Here is an 11,031-nt window from a genome sequence, read left to right as displayed (position 1 = left end):
GTTCAAAAGTTCTTGGATGGGTGTTCCCAGGTGCCTTAATAGGTTTTGGGGGATTCATCTTCAGTGTTCTTGGGCTGCTTATCTCCTTCATTGCCTTGTGCAGGGGGATTCTCGTTTTCTTTGCTTGAAATTTTGAAAATGTGATTTGTTAGTGTGTATAATGGTAAACTTTGAGTCCATGTAATTTAAAAGTGCAGACAAATTCTTTAAAGTGTCATAAAAAACACATATGAATGTAAAAACTTTATTTGAATGAGATTGATAAGATGCAAGATCTGAAGAGGCTGGTAAAAATGATTCTTGCAATTTAAGCCATTGAATCAGAAGGAACACCTCAACCAATTTGAAAGTAGTTTTACATAACAGTAGAAGTTAATTCATGCATAAAAATGAAGTTACAACTAAAAATCTCACAATAATGCAGGGTAAGGAAGCCTTAAGAAAAAAAAAAAAAAAAAAAAAAGAACTTTTAACTAAGGCATAAAGATCTGGAGAGAGAGAGAATGAGAAGTTAACCAATGAAAAGCAACTTTGCACAACAGAAGAAGTTAACCTAGAGGGCTGCTATTTGCACACCCTCTTTTTTCTTTTTGCACACCCCTTTTGAAAAAAAAAAAAAAAGCCTCAAGAAAAATACCACTTTAACCCTCCCCTCACCCACACACCCACACACCCCATTCCCATCCCCCCCCCCCGTACACACCCCTCCATCTTTCTCAAGCTTGCACAGCCACGCCCACCACCATTCTCCCTCTCTCTACCATCTCTGCCGACCACCCCAGCCCCGCCCCAGCCCACCCCAACCCAGGCCCGACCACCCCAGCCCCGCCCCTTCTCACCCCAACCCAGCCCCGACCACCCCAGCCCTCCAGCCACCGCGCGCAGCGGCTTCCAACCACCGGCGTGCCCTTCTCTCTCTCTCTCTCTCTCTCTCTCTCTCTCTCTCTCTCTCTCTCTCTCTCCGAGTAGCTGGTTCGGCGGGCACTTGCCGAACGGGTCCTTGATGTTCGGTGGGTACCTACCGAACAACACTCACATCGTTCGGCGGATGCCTGCCGAACGAATGTGACATTTTCGGCGGGCCAGTGTCGAACGGATGCGCAGCTGCGCGCGGGAGGAGAGAGAGAGAGGAGGTGCTGCTGCTACAGGGCTGGGGTGGGCTGTGAGGGGTGGTCGGAGCTGGGTTGGGGTGGGCTGGGGAAGAGAGAGAGGAGGTGATGCTGCGGGGGGGGGGGGTCGGTGCAGGGGCTGAGGGGCTAGGTGGGTTGGGTGGAGGGGGGAGGCCGGAGGGGGAGGGAGGGAGGGGTGGGTCGGGTGAGGGGGTTGAGGGGCTTGGTGGGTTGGGTGGAGGGGCTGGCTGGCTGGCTGGAGAAGAAGAAGAAAAAAAAAAAAAAAACAGGGGGAGGGGGGTGTGAACGTGAGAAAAAATAGAGGAAAAGAAAGAAGGGTGTGTAATGAAATGAGGGTATTTTAGTAATGGGTTGGGTGTGTGTTGAGAGATTTTGAATTTGAAGTAAGTGTGTGGGGTGTGTAGGAGAAAAAAAGAGAAAAAGGGTGTGCAAAAAGAAAAAAAAGGGTGTGCAAATAGCAGCCCTCTTAACCTATTGTTAAAAATGACATTAATGTAAGATCTCACAATAAATGAGGGGTGGTAAGCTGGAGATAGAGGATGAGAAGTATAAACGGAGGAAGTTGGAAATTAGTTTTCATAGTTTGGTTCATAATTTTTATAGTCATATATGCAATTTTTTAAAAAGTATAAAGCATGTCTTTGAGGTGTTGCAATTTATTGTGCCTGTGTGTTTTTGCAGGTGAGAAAAGTGAAAAGATAATTGTGATTTGAGTATATAAAACTGGTGACATATATATATAGATGAAAATATAGTTTATTATATTATTTTGTGAAATTTAAGATAATAAAGATTGTAAATAATGATCAAATTGTGTATATGATTTTGTGATGGAAAAATAACTCAAATTATTTCAGATCAAGACGTAAGCAAAATAAGCACCGCATACTCAGCCACAATAAAAGTAGTTTAAGAAAAATTCTAAAAACCTAGTAGGCTAGAATATTTTCTTCCTTATCAATCTATACCTAGTAAATGTGCCCATGTAGTGCCGCGGGTGTGGAATTCTTCCTCCCATCCTTCTCTAATGAAATGCCTGCATTCCATACTACTGAAGTTAGTTTTCTCACCCCTTAATGCTATAAAGTCCCAAGAATACATGGGATCAAATAGTCAATTGGAATTTAAATGGCTTGGCCTATGTTTGGCGGCCAATAAAAGACCAAGTAAAAGAGAGAAAGAAACAAAAAAAACATAAATTGACAGCTCACAATTTTCTGTTAGATTGTTAAATCCAAATCTTTATCAAATAGGAGAAGATTTAGTCACCCTAATTGATCAAAACAGCTTCCTAAAATGGTTTTAAAAGAGCAAGAGAAATTAGGAACAGAGACTATAGCAACTAATCTATACAAATTGTAGAGAGATCAGAGGAGAGAAAAAAGTGGAGACTTTACCTTGAGCCTGAGGCTTACAGACAGTGCTTGTGGGCAACACCAATATGAAAATCTAAATATGTATGTAAACATTGACATCAATAGCAAATGAAATTCAGATCTTAAACATCAAGAGAATCAAAAGCTCACAAAATGAACACCTAGTTAAAATAAAATGCTGCAATCAAATAGTCAATTGGAATTTAATTGGCTTGGCCTCTGTTTGGCTGCCAAGAAAAGGTCAAGTAAAAGAGGGAAAGAAACAAAAAACAGAAATTGACAGCTCACCGTTTCTGTCCGGTTCTGTCCCTGTAGCTTAAGAATAATGTGAACCCGGTTCTGTCCCTGTAGCTTAAGAAACGGTGAGCCTTTGACACATAATATGAAAACTATTTTGGCAACTCAAGCCAACTCATCAACAATCAAAATCATCACAGCCATCACAAATCACCAACAGCATGACCATTAACATTTCTTAATTATCCAATTATTCAATTAATATCTAACATATCATGGCAAGCTAAGATGCAGTGATTTCATATTGGATGGTTCGAATCAATTAATGATATTTAGAGGCTGCAATACATAACACAAAAAATCGGAATAAATGGGCCAGCCCAAGAAAAAGATGGATGAAGAGAACTACTGTTTAAATGTAGAGTACATCATAATTGTAAATTTTGTACAAACATTTTTTAATTGAAGCTGTTACATACATTTTTTAAGATGTCTTTTTATATATTATTTAAATTTTATAAATGAAGCTGTTACATAATTTTTTTTTTAATTTATAGTTCACTTGTAAAAAGAATTATTTTGGAAATAACGGAGACAATTTAACAATCAACTTGTCATTTTCTCTTTGTTATCTTCTAAATCTTCCCCACTTTCCTCTCTACGTTCACTCATTCTTTTCCTAAAAGTCTAAAGAGTCCCATGTTCCTCTCATTATCTGCTTAAGCTTCATCTGGGCAATAATGGCCAGATGAAACTTACTCTTCTCCCTCCAGTTCCCCAATCCATTTATATAAATTACTACACTGTTAAGAAAAAATGATAAGAAATTTACCTGGACAATGCGGCTCCTAGAGAGTGAGTGGAGGAACTACTAAACAGACAATTATAGAAATAGTACCAAATTTTCCAGCAACAAAACAATATATCACACAAAAGTAAATTATATATTAATATATTACTACACTGTCATGCATATATATAACATATAATTATTTAGCTCAGCTGAGGTAATTGATCTAGTAAATTATATATATATATATAATTTTTTTATAACTAAATGACGATCGAAGAAGGGCGCATTCTGCATTTCATTTTCAAACAGTTAATTTGTCATTGAAATACTTTCCTAACTAAATGACCAAAAATGAAGGTTGCAATGAAGTAGGGTCAGCCCAAGTAAACACGAAAAGCTGCATTAATTGCAACAACAGAAGAAATAGTGATTGAAGTTTACATTGACCTCTGCATCCAGCCTGATGAATTTGGCATGAAGATGCCTTGAAGCAAGGGACTTCAAATGCTTATCCATTATCCTACAAAGAATCATTTCACATGAGAATATAAATTTTGCATGCAGATGTAGCGGCTCAAAGTCTACAATCAGCTACCATTAGCAGTCCATAATAATCCGATTATTCAATTAATAACAGAACATCATCAAATAATTCTTAAATCAAGAATGATCCAGTCATTTCATTAACAGGAAAAACATCTCAATGCAATCATGTAATGACCAATTAGATCAGCGTACCAACCTAAACTAAATTCACTTTAACCATGTTCATTCACCTAGGAAATTAACATATCTCAATGCAATCCAGCTCAACCCGGTCAGCGGCTACAAACAAAATCAGAGTTCTCAAGCTATCAACCAATTTCAATCCATCACAAACACTCAAAATAGTGGTCACCGGAGCCATACACAGCGAAGGTCACGGTGGCAGAGGGTTCTAGTTTAGGTTTTTGGATTTAAACAGAAATCCAAGTTACCAATCCATACAAACAATAATATATATTATCCTTTCACTTTTGTTGATATTTTCTGAGAGATCTCAATGCAACAATAAAATTAAAATTAATTAAGCACTTCAAAACCAGCTGTAAAATAAACGAAAATAAAACTATATATACCACTAATTTCAACCGATCTAATTACAATTCCTAACTTGTATCTAACCAAACCAAATTGCCTATTTTAAAAGACTGAAAAACCATTTGTACTAAAAACAAAAACAATTCGAATAATAATGTCTGAAATTGCTTACCAAATGAGTCTTCTTCATAATAGAACGAAGCCTGGTGAAGCAAATCTCCATTAGTGCAATATATCTGCAGTGAAAAAGGGAATAAGCAAAACTCAGTCATTATAGTACCCCAAAATTTTGTGAATTTGATGATACTCACTAAGGCATGATTCAAATGTTTTTTATAGAAATCAACCAAAACCTTGAGAGTTAAAAGTTGAACAGAAACATACCAAAGCTAAAACCAGCGAAAAAAACCATACCTTACCCCAAAAAAGAAACCAATCTTCAAATCCAAGAAAGTATGGGAACCTGAAATTAAAACATAGAAATCAAGTCACCAGCGCTGGCGGGAATCGTGGTGGCAGTGGGTACAAAACCTAGAAATACAGATTTCACAACCAATTGAACAATTCGATCCAACAATCAGACAGAGTAGACAAAGAGGAGTAAAACTCACACAAAACCTGAGGTGTAAAGTCACCGGAGCCGTCGCAGGTGACGGTGGCAGCGGCGGAGCTAGGGTTCGAATTGGAGCTTTCATTTCGGGACCCAATTGACTTAGATCAAGCACACCAATAGAAAGGCCTGGAAGAGAGGAGCAAAACCCGACCAAAATCATCACCATCCGCCGCCGGAATCGCCAACATCGGCGGCAGAAGGCCGCTGGACTTCTCCGCCTCGAAACTCCGTGCAAGGCGGTCGGTTGAGCAATTTGAAGACCCCTTCATCCTCAGAACGATGGGAGGAACAAAACCCACCCAGTCCGACATCCCAACTCAGTCGAAATTGACGGATTGCCGCCTGAGGACTCGATCGGGTTTGGGTATCTTTTTGAGTTTTGGCATAATTTCTGGGTTAATCAAATACAATAGAGAGAGGAAGAGAAGAGGAAGAAATCGGAACACATATCGCCGGCATACGTCGCCGGACGGTAGAGATACGGCCGGATAAAGGGGGCGGAAGGAGAGAGAACGAAGGAGAACAGAGAGAGAGAGAAACGCGTGAGATGAGAGTGTTCCAGTATTTTCTCGGTTTTGGACTTTCTAACAATAATCAGGGTGAATGACAAAAAAGGGCAGACCCAACCCTGGTATTCACAGAATGGCAAGTAGATCAAAAAAAAAAAAAACTGAGAGGGGAAACAGAAGAAAAGGAAAGCAATGGCACGGGGCGTAAAAAAACAGAAAAAGGAGGGGAAGAAGATAAAAGGACGCAAAATGACCAAAACAGGCCCAAATAAACCACTAATTACAATGGCAAGCAACTAAAAAAAAAAAGGGGGGGGGGGGCAAAAAAGGAAACACACTATTCTTAAGCTACAGTAAACCGATTGTTCTCTTTTAGTATATAGGTAATTTGAATTTTAGTTTTTTTTTTTTTTTAGATATTCTATAACATGAATTGACAATAGTACCCTTTAAGTTAATAGAAAAATTGACAAAAATGAATAACAGGTGCCACATTAGCACATATTAATATCTTCAAGTGGTAAATTGGCAAAAAAAAAATTTGGGTGATACTGAAGCATACCCCCTATAGTCCAAGAGGTATTTGGATAAAAAAGCCTAAATGTAATGTAATTGGTGAATGTATTTGTACTTGAACCAATTTTTGCTCTTAATTATTATTTTTTAATTATGCAAGCATTAAAAGTGAGTTTAAATTTTTACATACTAATCTTAACGAAAAAAGTAATAGATATGATGGAAAATGACTAAACTAAAGTGCGACTCATGAAAATATTTGAGCATCTTAAAATTTGAAAATGAAATTGAAGAATGAAAGTGAGAAACATAGTATAATTGGAGAATCATTACTATAGTTAACCCAATAGCAAAAGTAGAAAGTATGTTTGTTTTGGTCAATGGATGTCAACATCGTTGCCCGTCAGTCGCTATTGACCAAATCCAAGTGGCAAATGTGGGGTGTTGTTTTATAATTTTATTAGGGACTAGGTACCTGAACGTAGATTGGAAAATTAATTAATAGAGTAAAGATATGCAAGAGGAAGAAATTTCCCATAAACCCAGGACCCAAGTACGCACTTACATATACCAGGCTTGAGTTTTGCTTATAATTGCTACAAATAAAAGGGCAGGCTAGTTTGCTTGGTAGACTGCTAGTTGCTACCACCTACTTTAGTGATCATCATAAGCATTAGCCAATAGCCCAATACGTACAAACTAGAATTGGAAGTAAGTGGTTGTGATGAAGCTTATCATGCAACTCTCTTTGCTAATGTTAGCTGCTGCTACTGCAACAACAATAGCAGCGGCTGAGGCCCAGCTGCCTCAAGCTTTGCCTAACTGCCCAACCCACTGTGGTAATCTCACAATTCCATATCCATTTGGCATAGGTGATGGTTGTTACCTGCCACAGCAGGATGGAATCTTTGTTATTGTTTGTAACAAATCCACTGACCCCCCAACAGCACTCTGGGAGGGTAGTGATATCCCTGTTACCAACATATCCCTGCAGGACGGTGAGTTGCAAATATGGCAGTACGTAGCCCGAGATTGTTATGACGAGCAGGGTGTGCAAACAGACCATAACAGCGCAAGCGCTATGTTCCGGTCTCCTTTCATCATCTCTAACACCAAAAACAAATTCATCGCAGCTGGCTGCGACACAGATGCACTTTTTGAAGGCTACCAAGGCGAGGAAAGGTACATAACCGGGTGCAGATCCAATTGTAAGAGTCTTACAGGTGTAATTAACGACTCCTCTTGCTCTGGCATTGGGTGTTGCCAAACTTCCATCCCCAGCGGACTGCACAATCAAACTGTGAATTTGGGTAGCTACGACAATCATATCCGGGGGTAGATGGGACTTTTAACCCCTGCAGCTATGCCTTCATTGTACAAGAAGGCTACTTCACATTCTCCACTAAAATCCTGAAACAACTGGAGAGCATAGTCGAGCTTCCAATGATTCTTGATTGGGCAATTGGGGATGATCCCACTTGTGATGAAGCTCAAAAGAGGGACGATTTTGCATGCCAAGAATATAGCGAGTGTGTCGACCCCCCAAATCGGACTGGTTACATTTGCCGCTGCTTGCCAGGTTACCATGGAAACCCATATCTAGGTGATCCATATTCTTTATACATGCACACACATCTAGTATATACTATATATACATATATATATGCTAGCTGTTGCAGCTGGAAAAGCTCAAAATTGGGATTTCACCTTATAATATGAGATTTCCTTCTTTTCAGATGTTAATGAGTGCGACACAGACCCCTGCGATGCTGGGTCCACGTGCCAAAATGAACCTGGAAGTCATTCTTGTAATTGTGACGATGGTTACAAAAAAAACAAAGGTTACACAGAGGACGGCAAGAATGGAACGAGGTGCATCAAAGACAACAATAATATGCTGCTTATCATTTCATTGGGTATGCAATATTTACATATTAATTAACATGCATTTATTTATGATCATAGTCTAAATTTCTTTTTCCTTTTTTATGAGGGAGGAGAGAAATCAAACTTAGGTACAGTACACGGACAAATTTTACAGTACTTCCAACTGCCGCTACTCCTAGTCTAAATTTCTTTTACACATAAACTTAAAGAGAGAAAAATAATTTTTAGTCAAGGCTTGTTTCTTTTTCAGTCATTTGACTATACATTAATATACATATAAACTATCCTTGACTTTTCTCCTACGTATACATGATTTCTCTGCTTTTCAAGCCTTTTTAGCAAGCTTAGAACGATTGATTAATCTAACTAAATGTAAAATGGATAAATATTTTCATTTTGATAAACAGAATCATACTTGTTCTCAATAAATATTACTTTGTCAAGAAAATCTTTGCGCTAAAAAAGAACAAACTAAATAACTAAAACAAGATGTTTTAATACGCTATATGGCTATTTTTTCCCAATCTATCTCTAGCATCCTATCCCCAGTAGAATATACATAAACAAATTTTAAAATAAAAATTTGGTAGTTGTTTTTCAATTATGTGCAGGTGTCAGTGTAGGCTTCTTGGTTTTACTGGTTGGAATTTCATGAATATATTGGGGATTGAAGAAAAGAAAGTTCATGAAACTCAAAGAGAAGTACTTCACAGAAAATGGTGGCTTATTGTTAAAACAACAACTTGCTAGTCGCGGAGGTTCTACATGTGGAGACAACAAAAATCTTTGCTGCAGAAGAACTTAAGAAGGCTACAAACAATTACCTTGAAAGTAGAGTCCTTGGTGAAGGAGGCTATGGAACAGTTTACAAAGGAATATTAACAGATAACAAAGTGGTTGCTATAAAGAAGTCCAAAATTGGTGCCCCAACTCAGAATGATCAGTTTGTTAATGAGGTGATTCTTCTTTCACAAATCAACCATAGAAATGTTGTGAGGCTATTAGGCTGTTGTTTAGAGACAGAGGTGCCTTTACTAGTCTACGAGTTCATCACCCATGGCACTCCTTTTGAGCATGTCCATAACAAAAAAGGCAAAGGATCACCATCACTTTCAGGGGAATTACGGCTGAAGATAGCATCAGAAACTGCAGGAGCATTAGCATACTTACACTCCTCCATTTCCATACCAATCATACACCGAGATGTGAAAGTAACAAACATACTATTAGATGAGAATTTCACTGCAAAAGTGTCAGACTTTGGAGCTTCACGGTTAATTCCTGCAGATCAAAATGAACTATCCACTTTGGTGCAAGGGACACTTGGATACTTAGATCCTGAATATCTTCAGTCCAACACTCTTACAGAGAAAGTGACGTTTACAGCTTTGGAGTTGTCCCTTTGGAGCTACTAACAAGCAAAGTGCACATTCATTTGATAGGCCTGAGGCAGAGAGAAACCTAGCGAACTTCTTTGTTCGTTCAATGGAAGAGGATTGCTTGATTCAAATTCTTGATGAAAACATAGTGAATGAGGGAAATATTGAGACAGTAGAACAAGTGGCCAATCTCGCGAAAAGATGCTAGAGGGTAAAAGGGGAGGAAAGGCCTGGCATGAAAGAAGTGGCGATGGAGCTAGAGGGAATCAGAATTACAGCAAAGCATCCATGGGGGGGACAAGCTGATTTCTGTGGAGAAGAGGTGGAATACTTGCTTGGGTCAACTAATTCAGAGGCTTGCATTGTCAATGTTGGAGGAGATGGTGGTTCTAGTGGTACAACTAGGGTATATGACAGCATGCAAATCCAACAGTTGATGCCATATGATGATGGACGATGATTCATTGACTTGCTGCGAGTGTCAAGTATTTATCTGTTTTATTGTATTGTAGGAAATCTAAACCAGCATTTAATCTGTTGCAATTTGATTTTGATCAGTCCAGTGATGTATTTTAGCAAATATATATGTTAGTATAGTGTAATGTTTCAACTGTATTGCAATGCCAAAGGGTGTGAAGCTGTATCAACATAAGGCAATACGTACTACTCTAAAGGCTTTAATTTGTTGCATATAATATGACAAAATAAGTCATTCATGCTTAACTTCAACTCACCAAGTTCACGTTTAGACTTCAGTATTGCCATTTGCCTAAGTCTATTGAAGGATTCAAATTTATGCACTTTAATGAAATTCAAATGGGCAAACAAGTAAACAAATTCGACTTCATTTAAACTTAATCAGAAACAACTGAATTAATTTTTTTACTAACTTAATAGGACAAATGAAGCCCAAAAGCAAAACATAATTTAATCAGAGTTGAGGAAATTTTCCCATTGGAAACAGAAATAAAGCAAACCAACAGACGGATTTCGCTTTGGTTTCCTGTTCTCAGTTTTCTCAGGAATCAAACAGAGAACGAAAGCCCAAAGCACTAATCCATTACTAAAAACTGATACACAGCACGAATAGAAAAATCCTACCTTTTTTCCGTAGGGAGGGTGGAGCGAAAACGCCACAGAAATTGAGGGTAGGATTTGAGGTCGGTTGACCGTTGATAGTTTCCCTCTTGTTCACCGTGGGCCTATTGGGCCAGCCTGACCTTCCTAAAGGAAAGATTGAGATTGTGCCTTGTTTTTATAAGAACAATACTTGGGTCACCCCTTGGGGGGTACCTGAAGGTCACCCCACCTCTTTAAATTATGATTTCGGCAATATCGGCGCATAATCGAAACCGTTCAATTTTTAGATAACATATTAAAGATCATGTCTACAAAAAATCAAATCAATAAGAAATCGTTTGGTTATATAATTGTTGTCAATTAAATAGAAAAAATCAACGGTTTGGTAAAAAAATCACTCTTTAATTAAAAACCATATATTTTTTCTATTT

The 11,031-nt window shown here is 38.4% G+C and overlaps 1 long non-coding RNA gene and 1 pseudogene across 7 annotated transcripts; one reads left to right on the top strand and one right to left on the bottom strand.

Moving 5' to 3' along the window:
* LOC147297254 (uncharacterized) lies at positions 1-5,459 on the bottom strand. 7 transcript variants are annotated; one of them, XR_015120085.1, is made up of 8 exons: positions 5,228-5,459; positions 5,031-5,079; positions 4,789-4,852; positions 3,984-4,056; positions 2,795-2,851; positions 2,528-2,579; positions 2,342-2,421; positions 2,099-2,166 (listed from the first exon to the last, which is right to left on the bottom strand). It is a non-coding gene; the product is annotated as an uncharacterized LOC147297254 (long non-coding RNA). The 7 variants fall into 7 exon arrangements; XR_015120087.1 differs by lacking the exons at positions 2,099-2,166; positions 2,342-2,421; positions 2,795-2,851 and adding exons at positions 1-123; positions 3,576-3,614; XR_015120082.1 differs by lacking the exons at positions 2,342-2,421; positions 2,795-2,851 and adding an exon at positions 3,576-3,611 and having other exon boundaries at positions 1,692-2,166.
* Positions 5,460-6,912: 1,453 nt separating this feature from the next.
* Positions 6,913-9,995, top strand: LOC147297253 (putative wall-associated receptor kinase-like 16; annotated as a pseudogene).
* The last annotated feature ends 1,036 nt before the right edge of the window (positions 9,996-11,031 follow it).

Source organism: Dryas octopetala, chromosome 1, assembly GCF_963921425.1.
Source record: "Dryas octopetala chromosome 1, drDryOcto1.1, whole genome shotgun sequence".
Lineage (NCBI taxonomy): Eukaryota > Viridiplantae > Streptophyta > Magnoliopsida > Rosales > Rosaceae > Dryas > Dryas octopetala.
Note: the sequence above shows the minus strand (reverse complement) of the source record. Positions and strands in the feature narration are given on the sequence as shown.